Here is a 23,576-nt window from a genome sequence, read left to right on the forward strand (position 1 = left end):
CCCCCTTGGACTCATCTATCTGGGGATGTAGAGTAGCCGGGAGTATGGGCCCCTCATCTACCTCCTCTAAGCTGTTAGACGGCTGGCTAAGTGAATGTGGGCTAGCAACTGACCCCCCTGTCTCTATGGAAAACTCAGATGAATGGTCAGAACTCAGATGTAAATCTGAGTGGTGAACATTCGAACTACAGGTCCCAGCAACAAAGTAAGAATTGCTGTCACTCGCTACTTCCCGTTGGTCAGGACTATGTGTCTCCCCCACATGCTCAATCGCTCTGTATGCAGCTGGTTCAGGCACAGAATATACATCTTCACTCTGCCCTCCCTCCCAGTTACCTGGTACAGCATCTTCCGAGCACATTACCTGGGTAGAAACATTGTCTTTCTCTAGCACAACAGAATTAATCACATTGTCATCTGTCCCATTTCTAGTAAGCATATTATCTACACCAGTATTAATGCCAACATCTGCAATAACAATGTCCGCTGTCCCTATCCCATGACAAGATGTCAGTGTAAAAACAGGTTTGGAGTCTAACACAATACTGTTATTGACATTATCCTCATTAAAGGCAGTAGGTCCAATAAGACATTCTCTTTCCTTATCACATCCTGGCACCTCGGGTTCTTCCCGTAAATCATCATAATTGCCAGAGTTAACACTGGCACGTATCAGCTTCTCATCATCACATTTCACTCGCACAGCACCAGATGCAAAATGATTACAGAACAGTTCAGGTTCTTTACACAAAGTCACATCATTGGCAGGTTCAGCATTATCCCATACTACCTGGGCTGAGTCACATGGTGTAATAGAATTAGAGATAGTAGGAACAACATTTGCAGGAACATACTGAGAATTTAACCATCCAAGATCAGTAACTACTAAAACATTTGTGGGAATATCTTCAGGCACTTCCATTTTTCCCCCAGAAATAGTCTTCTCAACAATTATGTCCTCTTTAAAATCAGCCTCCTCCAATAGCAAATTCTGTGCAGCATCTGGTAGTATGCTGCTAGCATCATCAGCTTCCCCCAGCAGATTAAAAGGGGCCTCGGGATGCAAAATCTCGGTAGCATATTCCATGTTATCTGTAGCTGGCAGGGGTACCTTTTCCTCGTGGGCCACCCCTACAGGCTGGGCGATTACTGCTCCAGCTTGTGAAAGAAGCTGCTGCAGGTGCTGCCTTTCGTCAGCCACCCGGCGACACTGATCTAGCCAGAATGGGGTATGAAGTCCACCCCTGAAAGATACCTCTTCCTGAGCGTATTCAAAACTCTCCTCCAGGTAGTCCAGCCGTTCCATAAGACTCATCGTGTAGCCCGGAATAAGGACCATCATGCGATACTCGCTGAAAGGATGTATCGGGCTTTCCTCTTCCCAGTCGAGGTGTTCGATGATCTCCCTGCGTGTCTTGTTGTGGCAGGAGAAACCTCGCAGCTGAGCTTCTTCAATTAGCTCTGCCATACTCATCATGACAAGTGGATTCTTTGGATTTAAGAAAATGTACCTACTCGGATCCTCTGGTTCAGTGACATTATCCACACCTTGATCCTCTGGTTCTGTCTTGCTCCCCAGCTCAGGTTCCATATCACATTGCTTCTTTGCATCATCCTCCAATAATGCGTGAACCAGCTCCTTTTTAGTTTTATCTGTCCAGTCGAGACCTCGCTGCTCACACAGGGCAATTAAAACTTCTTTGGCTTTTTTCTTGTAAGCAGCTGCCATCCTTGCAGTCACTTTGCAAAATAAAAGATAGAAAAGAAAAACAAGAGAGAAGGGAAGGGAACTGCTTTGCACGTATGTCTTTAAAAATTATAGCCCTGAGTTTCGTCCTTGTAAAACTATTGTATTCCTCGCAAGGTTACAATCAGTTTATAAGTGCAAGGGTTAATTGCTTAAACCATGCACTTAATACTCTAAGAAATTAAATCATCCCACCGCTATGCCACCAATTTGTCACGAACGCGCTCCCAGCTGCCGTGACGTTGGGGTGTTTGCTGTATGAGGTCACACACGATTTCAGCCCGCAGTCTCTCTCACCTATCACACAGGTTCTTAGACCTACGGAATCGCCCCCAAACACAGCGCTATCACACCCCCAGACACTTCAGGTACAGCCACCCCCTTTTGGGTACGGGCAATAGGACCCCAATATACTATCCCCTACTGGCACACAGGCTTCTAGTTCCACAAACTAGCAAGACTCCCACCAGCACACACAGGGTTAACTCTTCACACCTCCAGACTGTTACACAAATGTACATACAAGCACACACAGCTTGTTAATCAAATGTATCAACAAATCACACACTGGCATTCCAAGGGTTTACCTGGACGAGCAATCTCCTCTACAAAGGCTATGGATTATTTAGAGTATCAAGGACGCAACTTAATAAATTTTAGATTTAATATACAAAAGGTACAGGGCATTCAGATATAAAGAAAAATAAGGAATAAACAAATAATAAATTTGACATAACAAGCAAAACAGTTTAAAATAAAAGAGATAACCTACAGAGCATTACTTACATATAATAATCTGTATGCCTGGGGCAGGCAGAAATAATGGACAGTCCTTCAATTAGATTGATCCCCAAAAGTCTGACAATTTGTTCCCTCAGAACACAGATTTTTAAGCAACCTCAAATGGGTGCGGCATTCACAGGGGCAGGGTTAATGCTAATCGGGGTTGTGTCCTGGGACACTTTTTCAAACCAAATTTACCTGTTGCCTGATTTATTAACCAATTCTACAATGTGATATATTTGTCCTGGACAGCGTTACATCGATCCAATTTTATCATTAACCAATCCCCTATGACTTTGTACATCTTTTCATATCAAACATGCCTAAGTACAGGGCATTCGCAGAGCTTCCACTCCTTTTCTTCATTTTTCTGTGGGGCAGAATTCTTAATTTAACATATGAGCTGCCCTTCCTCATGCTATTGAGGAATAGGTGGTTGATCTCTGCTTTTATTGATTTTAAGTGGCATATTTTAAAACGGAATTCTTTCTGTCTATACAGTATTACATATAGGCTATGTTATCCCCTGGCCTCATTGAGCCAGGCCACATGCTGAGCGGTACCTACAAGTCTATTCAAGTGTCACAAGCAAACAGTGCTATGTCCTGAAAGCTGCTAAAAGTGGCAGACTTATCTCCTCACACTGGGATGTAAAAACCTCCAAACACCATTACATCAGACTCTGCGTCTTTTACTGTTACACTAGCTTATCAATGGATTCATTTGATACAACCTATTTACCCTGCAGTTATGAATTATCCCTTGTAAATAAATGCAAGCTCTCTAATTTACACCTAGGGGTTAGTTTGTGTTTATACTACCTATTGAAGGGAAGTACTAGCTAGGGAAATACATGATCAAATACAATGGATGTCTGTGATCTGCATATCTAAAGCTGGTCTCTGCACAAAGGGTTTACCTAACTCAATTACATGTTCTTGGCCTCATTTGGTCACACCTTTATCTGAATTGACCATCAGGTTAATTTAGATATTCATGCAAAGATTTATTTGGGTCCTGACATCCAATATTCTATTTCAGCATATCAGATCTATGCTTTATCCTGACAGGTACACTAACAGAATGCTCACGATTAGACATCCCACTGTTGGATGGAGTCTCCACAGGGATTGGTGTCATTTGTGATTCAGAGCAAACATTATCCTCTAATGCCTTACTGTTATCTTGCAGCTCGGCTTTGACACGTAACAGTAGTTGTGCACCACTTTTAGGCTCGGTAACATTTTTTGATCTGCCACTAATAGACAAAGGTGAAGGCCTCATTCTCTCTTTGCCACTGCGTGTGTAGAATGGCATGTTGGCAAATTTTTTTTATCGGCACTTAACTTTTCCTCAGTTGCACTTCTTTTTCGCTTCAACACGGTAAATTTGGGTGTGTGTTTTTTTGACTGATTTCAAAAGACTGTGTAGTTTGACATCGCCTTTCCCAGATGACGAACTGGGAACACTACCATCAGGACTGGTGGCAGAACCTGGTTGCTCATTCTGCTCATATGTGGACTGGTTTGAATCCATTATGAGCCCAAAGCACTTGTGGTGCTACAAATTGTTTTATATACTGCTGACAAATAGGACTTTTGACAGCCAGAAAAATTAATGCAAAAGAATGGGGGACACCCCCAAAAGCACTTGGGAGTGCTAAATATTATTTTTTTAGACTGCTGAAAAATAGTACTTTTGACAGCCAGAAATATTAATGCAAAAGAATGGGGGGACATTCTATCCTCCTCTCTTCTCTAGAATTGTTATCAGAATTGGATGAAGAATAAGGTATATTCTCTGTCCCTGCTCTAATCAGCCTGTGACTACACTCTGCTCTGTCCCTCTGTCAAATGGCGATGGATTGCTGTGGAGGCGGATATTTATGGATTTCAATTATCGCGAGAACCAAGCCCCGAGATCCGACGACGTCACGATGACGTTCGGCCCTCGATACTCGGATACTCGGATAGGTAAAGTTTGTGTGGGTTCGGTTATCGGGGAACCGAGCCCGCCCATCTCTAGTGAATACACACTTCCACATTTGCCCTACATCGTTCCATCATTGATAGAGATTTTTAGTCAGCTTATAAAATCAAATCAAACGATACAATGTGCTTGGGTACGATAAAACTTGATCATGGGACCGTACACACTAATATGATATTGGACCTAACAGTCATTTATTGTGTGATTGGCATGATAATTGGTCATACCGCCCAACATTGTGGCTGTTTAAATCGGGACAGAAAGGGTAATGGGGCTTGGCCATGTAACAACAGGGTCATGGTTATATCATTTGGGGTTTGTAGCCACGCCCCTGCAGGCCTTTATTCTGCTTCTCAGTCACTTGGCTGCCCCTTGCTAGAGCATGCAATTGTTGCGCTCATACAACACCCGTTCACCGCTGGATGTAGGTAAATGGATTTATACATTTCTCTCACCAATCTAGTTCATTTGAGACAAAGCTGTCCCAATCTACACGGTGAGACCGAGTCCTCAAATTGGGACTGTTGGGAGGTATGAATTGGTTGAAAAATCTTTTGTTGTGTGTACCCCCCTTGAATATAAACTTTAACTAAATAGAAATGCAGCACATCAGATCACTTTACAGGTGCAGAGTTTGTATTAAATATTTACCTTTAGATGAAACCGGATGAAGAGATTAGCAATGTCTCCTATGCTAGTCTGAAGTAGTAGAGAATTCTTGAACTCCCTACAACCTCTCACCTCAACCTCCGTACCGTCAGCAGATATAATTGTGGTACTCTTTGAAGTGGTTAATGGGCACACAGGCGTAATGGTGTTGAACTTTACTTTCATATGGCAGGAACACCTACCAGAGAGGTATGGCAAGGCTTCACCTAACTGTAAACAGTCAACAAGAGATCATCAGAAGAGAGTAGTTATATAAGAAAATATATCTATCTCACTACTCCACTGGTAATATTATGTACTATATTTAATAATCTGCTTCTCTCCATCCAGATTCCAATTACACCAACAAAGCTATCAAAAATGATGTGAATAAAATGGTATAATGTCAATTTATTTAAACTAGGATAACTTATTATTTACAATATTATTCGTCAACTAATTACTAATACAATCCAGGTTCAAATGTAATATTATTAGAATATTCTCTTCATTGAAATACTAACAATTCTAACTTGTCTACTTGTTATGACTATAATGTTACTCAGAGACATTTAACAGTGGCAGCATTTATTTAGATTTATACCACTGAATTGATACTAAAAATCTAGAAAAGATTAACTATATAAATAATTGATATACTTATTTAGGTAACAATAGCATCATTTTGCAGGCTTTGATTTTGCGCAATATTTCCATGTTCAAATAAAGTACAGTTTCTGAACATGACAATCATCACTAAATGAGGATGATATGTAAATAACAATTGCAGTAGTGGATTTATCCAGTATCTACACCATATGGGCAAAAGTATTTGGCCACACCTGTTAATTATTGAATTGAGGTGTATCAATCAGACCCGTTTCCAGAGGTGTATAAAATCAAGCACCTAGCCGTGCAGTCTCCATTTGCAAACATTTATGATACAAAATGGGTCATTCTGAAGAGCTCAGTGACTTCAAGCGTGGTACTGTGATAGGATGCCACCTTTGTAAGAAGATGGTTTGTGAAATTTCCTCTCTGCTGGATATTCTACTGTAAGTAATATTATTAGAAAGTGGAAGCGTTTAGGAACAACAGCAACTCAGCCAGAAAGCGAAAGACCATGTAAAACCACAGAGCGGGGTCAACAACTAGTAAGGTGCATGGTGCGTAAAAATCAACAACCCTCTGCCGATTCCATAGCTGAAGAGTTCCGAATTTCCACTGCCATTAATGTAAGCACAAAAACTGTGGAGCGAAAGCTTAATGTAATGGGTTTACATGGCCGAGCAGCTGCATGCAAGTCTCATATCACCAAGACCAATGCCAAACGTCGTCATCATCATCATCATTTATTTATATAGCGCCACTAATTCTGCAGCGCTGTACAGAGAACTCATTCATATCAGTCCCTGCCCCATTGGAGCTTACAGTATAAATTCCCTAATATAGTTATACACAGACACAGACAGACAGGGAGACAGACAGAGCAGTGGAGACGTGTTTTGTGGAGTCACTAATCATGCTTATCTATTTTACAGTCAGATGGGCGAGTCTGGGATTGGCGGATGCCAGGAGAACGTTACCTGCCTGACTACATTATGCCAAATACATGACATGGTTTGATGAGTTCGGTGTGGAAGAACTTGTCTGACCCGCACAGAGTTTTGACCTCAACTCCATCGAACACCTTTCGAATGAACTGGAACAGAGATTGCGAGCCAGGCTGTCACACTTCAATGCTGAAAGCTGGAAATGACAGCTATGGAGCCCGGAATATGGTGAAAGTACATGATATTTATTGAACATATATGATCCAGATAATGCAGAATGGTACAAACCAAGTATTGGAGATACTGAACAAGGGTTGCTGAGAAAGAATGAAAGCAACTAACAAGGAACACAGCTAGTGCAGGTGAACAGGCTGTGGAGAGAAACCAGGTAAAGATATGGTGGAAAGCAGCTTGTAGAAGTTCCAGGGAACAGGAAAAACAAAAGAGCACAACAATGTCAGGCGCAGCAACATAAACAACAATTACCAGCAAAGGTAACTGGGAGTGGCAGGTATAAATAAGGAGACAACAGATGCAGATGATTAGGTATTGCAGCAGGTTAACCCCTGGTAGTGAGAATAGACAAGGCATAATAACAGCACCTCTGGTGGATTAGAGATAATGCAGGATACATTCAAAGTAACAAGTCCAGAGTAGTCCAAAGACAGGTAAAAAAAAGAAAAGCAGCACTGGAACCAATAGCCAATAACCATAAATGAGTTCATGACATAGTAAGCAAAACAAACAATTTTATTAAAAAATCAATTGTTAAAAACGGTAAATATAGATAATCTATTAGAAAATAATCACAGAACTTGAATCCATATAAATGCTTGAAATAGCTCTATATTAACCTAATAGGTAAAAACAAATAGATCAATACACAATAAATAAGATCACACAATAGGCCAATATTCTGAGTGTGATTATGTCATAGGATCTAATGAGATTTTTAGGATCATGTGAATTATTTGATGGTGTTCCGTGAAACTTATCCACTCTAGATGAAATATTCACTATTTGACCAGTGGACTATGATTTCAATAATTATTCCTTCTGTGTCATATTTCCGCCCTTCACATAGGTACTAAAGAATAGTATAAATTCCACATGAATCTCATTTAAATGTGTTCTTCCAAGTACGATACAAAATAAAAGTCCAGTATAACTATGAATAAACCTTCTTCGCTAGGTACATATATCTCCGTGAAGAAAATGTGTGCTAGAGTCCAATATTACAGGTTACCTTAGGGTTGAATATCGAAACCCACTTCTTTCTCTCTATCTGGTCTCCAAAATGCACTGAAAACAACCAGTCCAGCAAACAGATATTTAGCTGTCCAGATGTTAGATGATATACAGCATGCACGCTGAGGGCGCTCTCCTCCCCCTGTCTTAAACAGCGTATATTCAAGGGCATGAGCCGGTATCCAAATATTTAGTCACGGAAGCATAAACTGTAACAAATAGCAGCAGGAACGGGTAGTGATGATATCTAATAGAAAAGAATCCTTTGACTGACGCGTTTCATTGTAAGAGACGATTTCTTCAGAGCCATTAGTAAATTTCATTATTTCAATATTGGATCTCTATATAGACCTCCTTCTTAATCAATTATTTAACAGTTGTTTAATTAACCCATTAATACTATTCCTTCAGTCAAGAAGATATATATAATACAAGCTTCCATTCAATAAAAACTCATAATAAACCTTACATAAAAAACCAAATAATGCTTATTAACCACCATTTCATGAACTCATTATAATAATCCCCATTTTTTCATATTTCAATATATAATTATTTAAATTCAATTTATCCTGATATTCTCAATCCTTAAATATTTTCACAATTTCATTACAATATAAACATAAAAAATGTACAAAAATTAATTGATTAAAGATTACATATATATTTTTTTTATAAAACATATATAGAGAGATGTTACTCATTTCTATATGTAATTCATTTTATCAAATTCCATTATGAGCCATCACTGCTATATAGATGGATATAGAGAGACAATTCAAAACAAAAAAAATATTTTACTTTAATCCCTTATGGATCTAGTGTTCACAATATCATATTTAATTAATTCTAATTGTTTATGAACCTCAAATGTTGAACCATACTAAAATTATATCCCTATACCTATACATATATATAGAAAAAAAATACATACACAGAAACTCTAACATATAATTGCAGTAATAAATTGCCTGTCCAAAAAACTGCAAATATCCCCAGAAAAACCATTTAGTGCATTCCATTCATATTTAAATAGATCCAAGTAATCAAAAGCTTCCCCAAAAAAATCTACACGTGTACACACATACACACACACACACATATATGCATACACATGCACATACATCAGAGCCGTAACTAGGGTGGTGCGGGCGGTGCCCTCGCCCCGGGCGCAAGCCCAAGAGGGCGCAGCGCAAGCCCAAGAGGGCGCAGCGCAAGCCCAAGAGGGCGCAGCACCCGCCCGCTACCTTCCCCAGACCGCCGGCATAGTAAAAAAAAAATAATTTTGCTAAAAAAGAAAATTTGTTAATAAAGAAAAAAAAAAAAAAGTCACCTGGTCTCCCGGCGGCTCCCGGCAATCTCCTCGCTCCCACTGAATGTCGGGCGTGACGTCATCACGCCCGACGTCATATTCAGCGAGGAGAACTGCTGGGGCAGAGCAGAGCAGAGAGCAGCGCAGCGCGATGGAAAGGGTAAATAAAATTATATTTATATTATGTGTGTGTGTGGGGGCGCAGGCATTGTATTTGTACCGAGGACCAGTGGCTGGAGTATCACAGAGAAGGAGATTACAGCATTTTTTCATAAACAATAAAATCGGATTATAAAATGCTGCACTATGTGGGTTATTGTAAATGTTTAGTTACAAGATATGTTTATTCATCATATCCACTGGTGAGTTGGAGGTGTTGGTGCACATTTTCTTGGAACTCCTCAAGCCAATAAATATTGCACAAAAGATATTAAGAAAGGTTTAAACAAAAATAAATTACAGTGCCACTTATGATCATGCTTCTATCTAAAAAATAGGTTTATTATGCTTTTTAAATTTCCTGCATTATCAAGACAATATCCAGTACAGCGCCAGCAGGAGTGAGTACTCTCAAACTGTGGGGTCCACTCATATGGGTAGATCACATTTCTGCTAGTTAGGGGCCCGTTGGCTGATGACTAAGAAGTTCATTTGTGGATGGATATAATCTTTAATATAGATATTTATTACGAACAGCAGATGTATGTCAAAAGTATTAAATGTAAACTATATTAATAAACAGATAAATAAAACACATACACAAAAGTAGACTAGACTAGATGTATCTGTAGTTAGTATCTTTTGTACCACTATGCTCACATCAATGACTTCTCTAAATTTGGCAGGTCCATGACCTCTTAAGGGCTGGAGAGAGAGAGAGATTAACATTAACTTACAAGAGGTTGGTGCTTCTGCCCTTAAGTGGAACGCATGTGCGTTCCACTGACAGGAAGGTTGGCATTTGGAACGCAAGTTTGCATTCCAAATGATCTTTCTCTCATTCTCATTCTCTTTCTTTCATTCTCTTTCTCTCATTCTCATTTTTGTACCTGTGTAATGAACACAAACTTCAAGATAAAGTAAAAATTTTCAAATATAAAACAATGACGGTTAAATATCTTTTGGTTCAGTGATATTCCACTGCATTTCTGCTAAAAAGTACAGTTTAATAGAGTATATTTCCTCCCCATTACATAACAGACAGCTAAACCTACATCATACATTTTTAGAACACTCTCCTTAAGGTACCTTATATTCTTGTTAAAAAAAGCTAAAATTGTATCAGATAAGCTGCCATGACATCAATATCCCTGCCCCTCTGTAATAATTCACCAATCACCACAGTGCATTTCTGCAGAGCAAGTCTGCAAGCCTCTCAGTCACACTCTGCTTGCCCACAAAGTGAAGCACCTCCCTTCTAACATGGCAGAGTAAATTCATAATATTTAAAGGATTTCAACTACATCTGCCTCCAGAGACAAGGATAACACATGACAATTTTTGTCACAATATATTAAAGTAACTTCAACCTACACATACTGCAGTATTTGAGTTACATTGAGGCATTATATGAATAAATGAATAAGACAGATAATTTAGTATCACACCTCAAATTAAGTATATGTGAACCCCCCTTAAATTCATGCCCAGTACAGTTTATGTAAAATAAATATATACTTTGTCCTCTACATAAAACAACTAAACTTATGAATTTCTTCTGCACTGCTGTACAGAGAACTCTTTTTACATCACTCCCTGCCCCATTGGGGCTTACACTCTAAATTCCTTAACACAAAGACACAGACAGTTTTGCTGTTTTTATTTGAGTATTAAGTGCATAAAATATTAGAATACCTATTGCTATATATTTTTTGCATACTTTAAATGGTCATTAGGGCAGAGAGCTGGTTGTTAATTTATTGGAATCCCACCACTGTGTATATGTGTGTATATATATATATATTATATATATATTTATTTTTTCTTTCAGTAAAGTGCTAGCCACACCCACACATTAGGTTGGTCACACCCACTTGTGAAATGCCACTCCCACTTAGATGGGGGGGGGGGCGGTACCGTGTCTCGCCCAGGGCACTAAAATGTCTAGTTACGGCACTGACATACATGCATATGTACATTCAAACACACCCCTGTAAAACATCACACTCTTGTTGGAGATGTCTTTAAGAAAGGACTTCATTCAATTGTAACATTTCATTTAATCCTACGGGACTCAAGGAATTCAATTGATGGATCCAATACACTTCTTGTGTGCATAGTCTTCTAAATCTATCACCACCTCGTTCTGTCATCTTAACATGTTCAATCCCAATTAATGTCATATCTTGGATCCTACCCTCATGGTAAGTATTAAAGTGGCGAAGAACACTATAATACACTTTTCTATTTATGATATTCCGTCTATGTTCTAGAAACCTAACTTTCAGAGCCCTAGTCGTTCTACCAATATAAATAATTTCACAACTACATTTCAACATGTAAATGACATAACTTGAATTACAGATAATGAACCCTCTAACCGTATACTTCTTATCTCCATGAGTGAATTCTATTAACTTATTGGAAATATGAGAGCAGGTAATATATCTCACATTTATACATTTGAAACATCCATCTATTTTCTTTGGGATCCAATTTGTAGTTTCTCCTAAACTTTGTAGAGCACATTTAATTAAACTTGGGGCTAATAGATTCTTAAAATTATTACCTTTCCTAAAGACTGTTTTCGAGTCTTGTGGTATAATATACTTTAATACAGGTTCTTGATGCAAAATGGGATAATATTTTTTAATAACTCTTGATTTCCCATGACATTTTATTATGTTTTGAAATAAATGCTACATTCATTTGTTCTCCATTTTTTACACATTTCCCACATTGAGTAATGTGCAGTAGTATTGTGAAGATAATTCACCACATTCACCTTTTTCTTGAAGGTAGATGTTTCTATCACTCCATCAATAATCGTAACCTGAATATCAAGGAATTCCATAGAAGTCTTATGGAATTTGTGTGTAAATTGTAGATTATATTGATTCTCATTAAGTGCAGAAATGAACGATAAAGCCCATGTCTCACCACCGCCCCAAATAATAAATAAATCATCAATAAAATGACCATAGAGGACCAGGTCCGCGCCGAATCCGGCCCCCTACACATGGGCGTCTTCAAAAGTTGCCCATGTATAGGTTGGCTTAACTCGGCGCAAACCAGGTCCCCTTAGCAGTACCCATCACCTGCAAATAATATTTATTATTAAACATACAATAATTGTGAATCAAAATAAATCTTCTAGATCTGACAATGAAGTTACAGTGATCTCTAGACATGACGATATCACTGGAAAGTATCTATTCTACCACCTTAATTCCCTTATCATGTGGAAAATTGCTATACAGAGACTCCACATCTAAAGTGAGGAATGCATAGTGTTCATTCCACTGTATATTACTAATTAGATTTAAAAAATGTGTGGAGTCTCTCATATAGGATCTAAAGTTAGTCACCTGTGGCTGCAAAAAAGAATCAAGAAAGTGATGACGTTAGTGAGCCAATACCTGCTACGATAGGTCTCCCTGGTGGCATAATAGCATTTTTGTGTAGTTTTGGTAAGTGGTAATAAATAGCTGTGACCGGATATAATGAGAATAAAAACCTAAATTCCTCCTTAGTAATTATCCCCTTATAGAGAGCTGATTCCAAGAGTCCCTTAAGTTCTCTCTGGAACTCACGAGTGGGATTTGAGTACAGGCTTCTATAAAATTCAATGTTCTTTAATTGTCTGAATGCTTCTTTCCTATAATCATCCAAGTCATGTACTACAATTCCACCCCCCTTGACAGCCGGGGTTCAGGCGGCGGCTGGAGGCCTGGTGAGCTGCTTTGTCTCAGCAAATACCGGTGGCTTAGGATGGTTGCACAGCAGCAGGATCGGTCTGCTCCCGAAGGAGAAGAAGTGATCATTAGTGAGGTGGTCACTGGCATGTACCATGCCAAGTTGCTCGTTGTTTTGTATGCCACCTGTTTTCTTTTAGTGTTCTTCCTCTGTAGGTACCCAAGGTCAGGCTCCAACAATGGCAGATGCGCAAGGGTGATCAGCCATGAAGTGTGGTTCCCGGATTGCCGCAAAGGACAGCACGGTGCATCTCATAGTGGTCCCTCAGGATTACGTGAGTACCTGGGGTGTCGGGAAGGGGATTGCGGTTTGTGTGACTTTGTCTCCTCTAGCACCCATTACAATGACATCACTCCCGACAGCCAGAATGGGCTGAATGGGAAGAGGGGAGGAGAGAGAGACTCGGGGACACAGAATCTGTAAAAAAAAAAAATCTTAAATGCTGGCGGTGCTGCGCCCCACAGGTCCCAGCACCCTAGACTGCAGTCTGATAAGCCAATTGGTTGATCAGGCCCTGCTTCGCACACTCTTCGGTGCTGTCTCTATCTCTTGTCACACTACTTCTCACATTATTTAGTTCTGTCTTTTAACTCCTGCTTTTGTTACATCTTTTTGTCAGCCATCCGCTATCTCTACCACACTCCTCTGTCCCCTCTCACAAGCACCTTCCAGAATACTCACCAGCGTCAGAAGCCCTCACTGTCACAGCATCCTCAAGCAGCTCCCAATCTGCTGGTCATTAAAGTCTCGATTCCCATTGTGCAGCTGTTGCAGGTGATGCATTTTGGTACCTTAAATTGTACCTCACATAGCGTTTAATTACATAATTACTTGCTATTGTTGTCTCTTTGAGAAGTTTATTCTTCTGTTGTTTTCATACCATCCTTCATTGTCCATAGTGAATAATATTTTTATTGTCCCCTCAGGCTGGCCTTATTGCAATATTGTATATTTTTCTAAATATTGTGCCAACCAATTGTTAAATAATGTTCAAATGTATTTTCATGTTCATGTTTTGGGGTGGCCCGTTCACCATCTGAGAATGGACAATTGGGACATCGGATGCCAGCCTCTGAGGGTGGGGCTGTTGTGCATCCGCATCAGTTCCAAGCTATTGGAAGAGTCAAAGCTTACAATAAATGTGCTGGAAATCTAGACATATTGCAACACTCTAGTCAGTGGCAGTTCTTGCAAGGAAGCGTCATCAAGATCCTACCAGACAATGCCTTGACTATATCACCAGGGGACACCAAGAGTGCCCTGGCCATAAGAGAATCCTGCTGAATTATGTAATGGCAAAGCTAATTTTTCAGGTCATTGCACGGGTTTTCATCCCAGTGTAGACAATTGGGATGCAGACTGTTCACCCTGGGGAATGGTCCATTCATTATGATGTTCTGCAGCATATTGTGGACAGGAGGGGTCATCCAGATGTCAACATGATGGCATGTCAGTATAAAACTCTGTCCTTTGAAGGTCCAGGCCCTCTCTGCTGTATTTCAGAAAACTGACTTTTACCTGAAGTGCAGACATTCTTGCAGGGAGAAGCTTGTGCAGCCTCCATACACCCCGGATAGCTCTTTAGGATCTCAACCTAGTGCTGAGAGACTTATAGCACCCTCCTTTTGAACCAATGGCTTTAGTTGAGTTCAAGTTCCTTACCTAGAAGAATGCCTTCCTGGTGGCTATCTCGACAGCTAGGACAGTTTTGGAGCTGGGACTCTGTCTTATAGATTGCCATTTCTCATCTTCCATAAGGTTAGGACTGTGCTTAGAACTAAACAATCCTTTAGCCAAAAGTTGTCTCCAAGTTCCCTCTAGAACAGGACATTGTGATTCAAGCATTAGACCAGGATAAGTCTCCAGAGGAAAGAGGCTTGCTTCACTCTTTGAGTTTTGTTTGGGCACTGAATACCTATGTCTATAGGACATGGAAATTACACAGGACGGATGACCTTTTGAGTTCTTTACGATGTTCACAAGAGAGGTTGGCCAGCGCCTAAACAGACCATTGCCAGATAGATTACTTTGGTAAATAGCCAGGCTTACATTACACTAGATCATTGGGTGTCTAGTGGGCAGCACAGCATGGGGACTTTGCTGTGCAGTTGTGCTGGGTGGCCACATTTCCTGCAGTACACACATTCACAAAGTTCTACAGATTCAATAATTTTGCATCCAGAGATGATGGTTTTGGATGTAAGGTGCTGCACACTGCAACTCCTTACTGTACCCTCCCTTAGGGACAACTTTGGGACATCTTCAGTGTTCCAGGGACTTCCATGGCTAACTCCTAAAAATGTGGAAAATGTGATTTTTGTACTTACATTAAATCCTTTTATCTAAATCCAATGGGGGATACTTGACACACTACCTTTTTGCTCTTTGTTCTTGTTCTTTGTTTTTTCACTGCTATCCTTGTTAGAAATCTTGTTTTCATTGGATAGCGTTGTTCTCTCCTCTCAATCTTGTTCTTTAATACTGGTTCTGTTCTTTAGGGCTTTATTGAAAAAATGCTGAGGTTCCAAGGCAGCCAATAGCGGTATAGAGGGGGAAGGGCTTGAGATTTTGCTGGTAAATTTAAACCATACTTGCCAACCTTATGTTGGCCATGTCCGGGAGATCCTGGAGGGCAGGAGGGTTGTATGGGCGCAGGTAATGCCTGTTTTGGGTCTTTTTACAGTGTAAAAAGACCCCAAACAAACATTACATAACTGGGGGTGGGGCCCCGCCCCCTCCACCCGTACATTCGCCTCTAATTTTATTGAAGTGGGCAGATGGGCCAGATGCTGGAGAATCAACCCTAATTTCGTGAGTCTCCCGGACATTCCGGGAGAGTTGGCAAGTATGATTTAAAGTGCCCAAGCTCCTGTAATCACAGTGTTCCAGTGTCCCCCATTGCATTAATAGAAAAGGATTTAACATAAGTACAAAAATCCATTTAGTTCTACCCTGCATTAGCTACAATACATGCAATTAGAGAATATTTGCTGGAATTTGCTATACTTGGTTGGCTAAAGATTCATTTAAGTTTGTAATACAATCAGTAGGACTGGAGCAAACCTCTGTATAATATGCAGCAAGAACAAAATACTACATAGTTGAAACTCCAAAATACAAATAAGGACTTAAGGACTTCATATGTGTTTTTTAACACTTGTAAAAATGCACAAGTGTTCAATATACATTTGATGTGTGTTTTAGAAATGATTTAATGGTATCTGAAAAACGCAACGCAACTTAGGTATAAAGTCACTTGGAACAAGGATTTCTAGTGTCAGACTAATTTAAAGCTTTAAAAATGCTTAATTCAGATGCCAATGGGTTTGTTTCCTAATGCAGTTGCATGATTTACCTATGTGCTAAGTCTTTGTAGAGTGTGGTGTGCACTACAAACACTGTTTTTGTTCATCTAGTAAAATTAGTAAAAAGATCATACTTAGCTTTTTGTTGCCTTAGAGCACTGGGTGGAGTGATAGTGGTTTTCAGTGTGTGGTTATATAAAATTATAGGAGGACTAGAAGCCACGTCAGGATGCTTGGAGAAGTATTTAATATCTACAATTCACAAACTGTCAATTAAAAATCTGCAAAACTACTGGACAAAATAAATATTTTTTAGCTGTACAATGTCTAATTTTTAGTGCAATGTCTGACAAAATGAATTCCATCATAATTGCATATTGGCACAGCATTTATATAAAAATAATGTGCTTTTTTTTAGCTGTACAGCAATGCATACCAGAGTCAATGAACCTAAATGAAGTGCTTATAATAATAATACCTTAGACAAGGTCTCCTGATTTCTTTCCTTCAAAAGTTTCCATATTTTAAATATTTTATATATATATATATCTCCATATAGAAACTCAATTGTCACACAATGCTGTGATTTCCCTACTACTTTTATAATAGTATAGAATGTATGATCCAATATCATTCATGTTTTTAACATGTACTCCCTCTTTTCTTCAACATCACATCACTCTTGTGATTGTCACAAATATATTTGAATAGTTTTGCAAAACTGTTGAAATACATAACAACTAGCAATGATCAACAAAAGGGTTAACTTTTCTAGTCTAATAAAATAAATGATGAATTGTGTCAGTGCCTGAGAGAACTTGTAGCATAGTATAGTATCATGGAAAAAATTATAAAACCAAAGTGTGTTTCTGTCTCTTTAACACTGCCCTCCTCCCTTCTTCCCCATTTCTCGCCTCCTCCCAGTTCCAGAAACTCTGTTTCTCAGCCCAAACTTCAGTCCTGGGATGGATACAACGAAAGAAAGAAGAAAGGATAAAGTAATGGATTTGTTTAGTCTGCTTACAAACATTTGGGGGAGACATAAGAGTATATAGAAGTTCTACATCCAGTACTCTAAAGAGAGAAGTAGTATAATACTTCACAGAGAGAACCAGTTAGGTACTAAACAAGTTGTGGACTGGAACACAAACCGCTTTAGGTTCATGTTGCACATAAAAAGGTATGTACTGTATTATAATTTTCACATGCTCTGTACATACAAATTACATGGACATGCTCAGGCAGTATTACAGAATGGCATGGCAAGTTCCTAACTTCAGATAGTGGTTATTGACAATGTTTTTCATATAAAATATTATAGCGTAACATTACATTACAGGCGCAGATTGCAGAAGACCTGTGTGCATGCTTTACCTGGATTGGAACATGTGGTCCAAGGGTATAATTGGTGCCATCTGGCTGCGTGTCTATTAAGAAAAGTTATACAACATTATAGAAACAGGATCAACATGTTATATACAGAGTTATATACAGTCTCACAGTTCACATTACTGGTCAATTTGGGGTATGCATTTATAGTGTAGTCATATCAGGAAATGGATTTAAGTTAGTTGCGTATTATAGGAATGTGAACCTTTCTGGCTGCATATAGTATACTGTACAGTTAGTTCTGTTTCAAATTTTAACTCTCTACTTAGCTAAGTTTAAATTTACTTCTCTTGCTTTCCTTCACTTATCAGGTTGTGTCATCTTTCCATATAATACCATATAAGGCTCGTCCTGGTATTTTCCTGGACACAGTTGACCTTTGATGTGTGGGAACATTTTATGGCCATGATGAATGAATGGTGAATGGTGATTAGACAGAGCATGTATTTGGCTTCCACTTCCATTCAAGCTTCAAATATGCTGTCAAGACTGTAACACAATATGAAGATCTATATAGTGATAGCAAATTCTAATCCCTATTAAAAATAATATATCTCGGACCAAGCACAGATCAGTCATATCCGATTTGGTCAATAAATACACATGTAGACCATTATCCTGTTGCTCAGCACTTGGAGTGAGCAAAAGGATCATAATGTGTGTGGCCTACTTAAGGGTAAGAAGAAAAACAAATATTTTCCTATGGTTCCTCTGCTCTGGAGAGAGCATTTGATAATAGCACATATTGTATGCAAATTAGAGCAATCTGCTCTAGCCCTATGGTTGCTCTGCCTCGCATAGCAGAGACGCTGAAGGAAGGTAGCACCCAGGTGGGAGGATGGAGCAATAGACTCTCTCAAGAAAATTCGGTGCATTTGCATAAAACATATATTGCATATTGTATGCTCTCAATTAAGTGGAGGGAGAAAAGAAAAACTAAAATTATCTCAATTGTGAAAGTTTCTATTTAAATAATCTCCCCATATTGTATATGTAGTAATAAGTACATACTAAGAATTCTGTCATGGGAGACCAGAGGGCAAATGCTTCCCAAAATCCCAGCCCAAGGAACAAAGCACTTTTGTACAAGGCTACAGAATGACTTATATGTCATATTGTAAAATATTTTTTATTTAATATAAAAATAAATTAGCCAACACAACACAGCACTTGTTGTGATAAAATGCTTCTACTCCATGAACCATACCATAATAACACGAATATTTCCAAAAAACTGTCAAAAAGCAAAGTATAGACGTTAGTTAGTAGATCCAAATACTATCCTTAATTCTTATAGAGATGACAAATTCAATCCTAGTTATGCATAATCTTAGACAAAAAAATGGTGGAATGAGACTTCAAAGAAATGCTTGAAATTCATAATAGTCATTCATATCATTTAGTGTTAGACTATTCAATGTAAATATCCAAAAGCATTCCTTCTGTCTTACTAGCTCTATTGTCAGCTATCCTTAATGCAGGTACTAAATAAATCATTTGGTACCATAATCAATTCATACCATATCTCATCTGCCAGAAATACTTTGCTACAGGGCAGTGAATAGGTTCTGGAGCCAGATCTTATAAGGCTTCCCTACAGTGTTTATATTCAGATTATAGAACATTTATCAGTCTAATAGTCATGCTTATGTAAATCTTACCACATGGATAACTTTGCAAATAAATAACAAATGCTGACTTGCATGTAAAACCCTGTATGGCAAAATGTTTTCTCCATTTTAAACTCTGGATCACTAACTATCCTTCTAACAGGAAAAGTTGTACTAGCTGTATTTTTGTAATGTAATTATTAATTGGGTGGAATGTATCTGCTGAAAGAAGTGTGTTTCTCTCCATAAGTTTAACAAATAAGTCTGTAATACGACTTTTTCTCTTTCCTGCCATTGGTGGACACTGTGACCATGGGGTATAGCAGGTGGACCTGGAGTTAACTTATAATTAAAACTACTCAGTATGTAGCACCTTCACTATATAGCCCCATCAGGAGCTAACCTCAATTAATTCAAGTGCCCTTTTTAGTAGGGTGTGTTTTTAACATTTTTTCATGTTTATTGTTTTCATTGTGTTTTGTCTTGGTTTAAACTCACTTTTATTTATTGAAAAAAAAAGCTTACCTCAATAGACACTTCCTAGGGAGTGGATAGCTAGTGGGCTGCCTCCACTAGTTGGGTTGAGGTGTGCATCATCATCATCATTTATTTATAGAGCACCAGCAGATTCCGTATCGCTTTACAATTGGGAACAAGCCGTAATTAAACGATACTGGGTAATACATACAGAGAGGTAAGAGGGCCCTGCTCGCAAGCTTACAAACTATGGGACAATGGTTTGATACACAAGGGTAAGTGCTACATCATATTGAATATTTGTCCAGCTAGAATGCAAAGGTTACAAAGTATTTAGTGGGCTGTATGCTCAGTCATACAACTATGTTGGTCAGAGAGTTGTTGTCTTGTTTTAGCTGTGTAGAGGGTAGTAATAGGGTAACCTAGGAAGATTAAGAGGGTGGTAGAGGAATACTATAAGCTTCTCTGAAGAGGTCAGTTTTAAGAGAACGCTTGAAGGTTTGAAGACTAGAGGAAAGTCTTGTGGTGCGAGGGAGTGAATTCCATAAATTGGGTGCAGCCCGAAAAAAGTCATGTAACCGACAATGGGAGGAAGTGATGAGAGTGGAATAGAGATGCAGATCTTGTGCAGAACAGAGGTGTCGAGTTGGGAGATATTTTGAGACAAGTGAGGAGATGTATCTTGGTGCAATTTTGTTGATGGCCCTTGTATGTTATTTTATATTGGATTCGTTGAAAAACAGGCAACCAATGTAGAGATTGACAGTGATTAAGCAGATGTAAAACGATTTGCAAGGAAAATCAATCTAGCCGCTGCGTGCAAAATAGATTGTAGGGGCTTGAGTCTGATTTTGGGAAGACCAGTAATTAGGGAATTACAATAGTCGATGCCGGAGATGATGAGTGCATGAATTAAAGGTTTTGCAGTGTCTTGTGTGAGATATGTATGTATTCTGGAAATGTTTTCTAGATGTATGCAGCATGATGTAAATATAAAGTTAATGTGGGGAACAAAGGATAGTTGCGAGTCAAAGATTACACCTAGGCAGCAAGCTTGCAGGGTGGGATTTATGGTCATTTTGTCAACAGAAATAGAGATATCAGGCAGTAAGGTTCTATTGTTGGATGGGAATATTACAGTTTGTGAGCTCCCCTCACATCTGCCAGCATGCAGCGCTCTCTCCTCTAAGAGTGCATAGAGAGAGTGTGCTGCTCGCGTCGCTAGCCTCCCCTTTTCAAAACTAGTTCTTCTTAGGAAGATAACAACTTGTAGGGGGATAGCAGGCACAGGTAGGTTATCGGCACGTACAGAAAAACTGAGTAGGCGTCAGAGCGGTGACTTGATGCAGGGGGAACACAAAATACATAGTTACTTCTAGGAAGTGCTGTCAGGGAAAGGAGACTTTGGCATATTCTCCTCCCCTGTGTGTTTAAAAAAGGCTTCCTCAGTAGGGGTGCAGTTTTTCAAAATTACGCTCTGTTTTCTTGCTCTCCTGCTGGCTCTCTGTTTGAATAGAAACAAAATAGGCTTTAACACTGTTTCTGTTTACTTTTCTCTCACTGTCTATGAGTATACTTGTTTCAGTGAATGTGTATATCTAATTAAGTGACCTGTTTTTCTTTCTATATAAGAAATCAGTGATTATTGCAGCATTTTCACCTGTTTATTGGTGGTGTCAGATTTTGTTGCAACTTTCTATAAAAAGTAGTAGAACAAAAGTGGATGAGTTTTATTATTTTACCACTATGACTGAGAAAGAGACTTCCAAGACTAAAGGGCCTGCTGAAAAGTCTGTGCAACATTATTCTTGTGTCAAATGTAATTCTAAATTATCTTGTGGACAGTCTGATGTTGGCTGAACATATTCTGGAAGCCTCTGATTTTTAGGTCAGGCTTCTTTGTATGTGGTTCTTCTTTGTATGTGGTTCTGTGGATTCTAAACTTTCTGCACTTATAATTGCTGCCAGGTGTTCTTTGTGGTTAAGTTCCTGGTTGGTGGATGCAGAACCCAAACAAACTCATGAGTCTTTCGTGGTATTACTCTCTTTGGCTCTGAACTGGAGCATATCATTTAGGTTGTTATAGGACATAAAAGCTCTTTTCAAACTGTTTGCAATAGTAAACCGTAACAGCCATGGTTTCGGCCAGTTCATTCCTTTGGATGCACAAGAGCAGCTGCTAGAGGACAGTCTTCTACCTCCCAACAAAGTTTTCAGAGAGGCAGGGGGTCAGCCAGACTTAGGTCTCCCCAGCTGTTAGACAAGGCCTCTGCATAACACTATGGTCCACCATGTCTCTGTGGTGTCGGTTTGAGGACCTCTGGTTGGTCTCAACCTCAGAAACTTGGGTACGAGCAGTGGTCATAAGAGGCTAACTCATAGACCTTGTCAGATTCCTTTTTTTACCAGAGGTCTTTCTTCCTGCAGTTTCAGGACTGTCGCTCACACAACATATGATCTGGCTTCTAGGGTAGTAGCTTTGGTTCCCCCCTCAAAAAAGAGGTTTGGTGTTTAACTACATCCTCTTTCTGGTCCAAAAACCAGAGGTATCCTTTTGTCCGATCTTGAATCTCAGGAAACTCAACAAACAAGTTCAGGTCCTAACAAGATTGAGTCATTTTGGTCAGCGATCACTGGCAAGGAAAAAGGAGAGCTTCTTGTCTCCTTAGACATAAAAGATGCGTATCTACATGTTCCTATATGGGAAGGGCATCAGTGTCTATTCCATTTAGTAGTGCACAATGAGCATTACCAGTTTCAAGCTTTAAACTTAGGCCTGGCTACTGCTCCAAGAGTCTTTACAAAAATTATGACCATTATGCAAGTCTTCTGCATTCTCAGGGGATAATAGTCATACTTTGGACAAGCTAGTATTAAAGGTGTCATCAGAATATGCTCTGCTTCAGCACATTCAGCTGACATTATGGAGAGACACGGCTGGTTTCTCAATTTCAAGTTTTCCTCTATTCCAGCTCAACAGATGACATTCCTGGACCTCAACTTTGACATAGTGTGTCAGAAGGTGTATCTACAAGAGGATAAGGTGCTTTCTGTCCTAAAGAGGACCAAGGCCTTAATGGGAAGATAGGCATTGCCCCTTTTCCGCTGCATGAAATTGCTGGGGACCATGGGGTCTGTTCAATGTTTGAGGCAGTGCCTATTGCAGAGTTTCATTCAAGGAGCTCCTCAGGAAATGGTCCAACTCCACATTTCACCTGGAGAGGCAGTTCATCACTTTGTCCATGGTGCACATGAAATACTCATAACTGTATGCAAACTCATTTTCTAAATCTGCTGTAGACATATTAGAATACCAACATTACAATTTTTTTTTACAAGTAAGAAAAAGTATAGTATTTATTTTAAATGAATGTAAATCCTCAACAAATGTGCGTAATCTTATATTGAGATTGTAATATATAATTAGTTGAAAACTTTGTTGTGATTGGTTAATGTAAGTAATGTGAATACAATTTTTATATTTTTTTGTTTCCAGTCATGATCGATGCCATAGATGCATGTTACCATGTTTACTTCTGTCATTCTCCTGCATCATGGTCGTTATTACGACTACGACATGACATGGGAGATTGTTAGTGT

General features: G+C 39.2%; 1 long non-coding RNA gene across 2 annotated transcripts in view; it reads left to right on the plus strand.

Moving 5' to 3' along the window:
* LOC142140303 (uncharacterized) overlaps positions 1-23,576 on the plus strand; it is a 38,592-nt gene that overhangs the window by 12,550 nt on the left and 2,466 nt on the right. The window contains exons 2-5 of one of the 2 annotated variants that reach the window (XR_012688388.1): positions 6,709-7,108; positions 13,144-13,469; positions 13,815-13,969; positions 17,425-17,680. This is a non-coding gene — a long non-coding RNA (uncharacterized LOC142140303). The remainder of the gene's footprint in view (positions 1-6,708; positions 7,109-13,143; positions 13,470-13,814; positions 13,970-17,424; positions 17,681-23,576) is intronic. The other variant, XR_012688389.1, reaches the window with a different exon arrangement.

This window comes from Mixophyes fleayi, chromosome 2, assembly GCF_038048845.1.
Source record: "Mixophyes fleayi isolate aMixFle1 chromosome 2, aMixFle1.hap1, whole genome shotgun sequence".
In the NCBI taxonomy this organism is placed as follows: Eukaryota; Metazoa; Chordata; class Amphibia; order Anura; family Limnodynastidae; genus Mixophyes; species Mixophyes fleayi.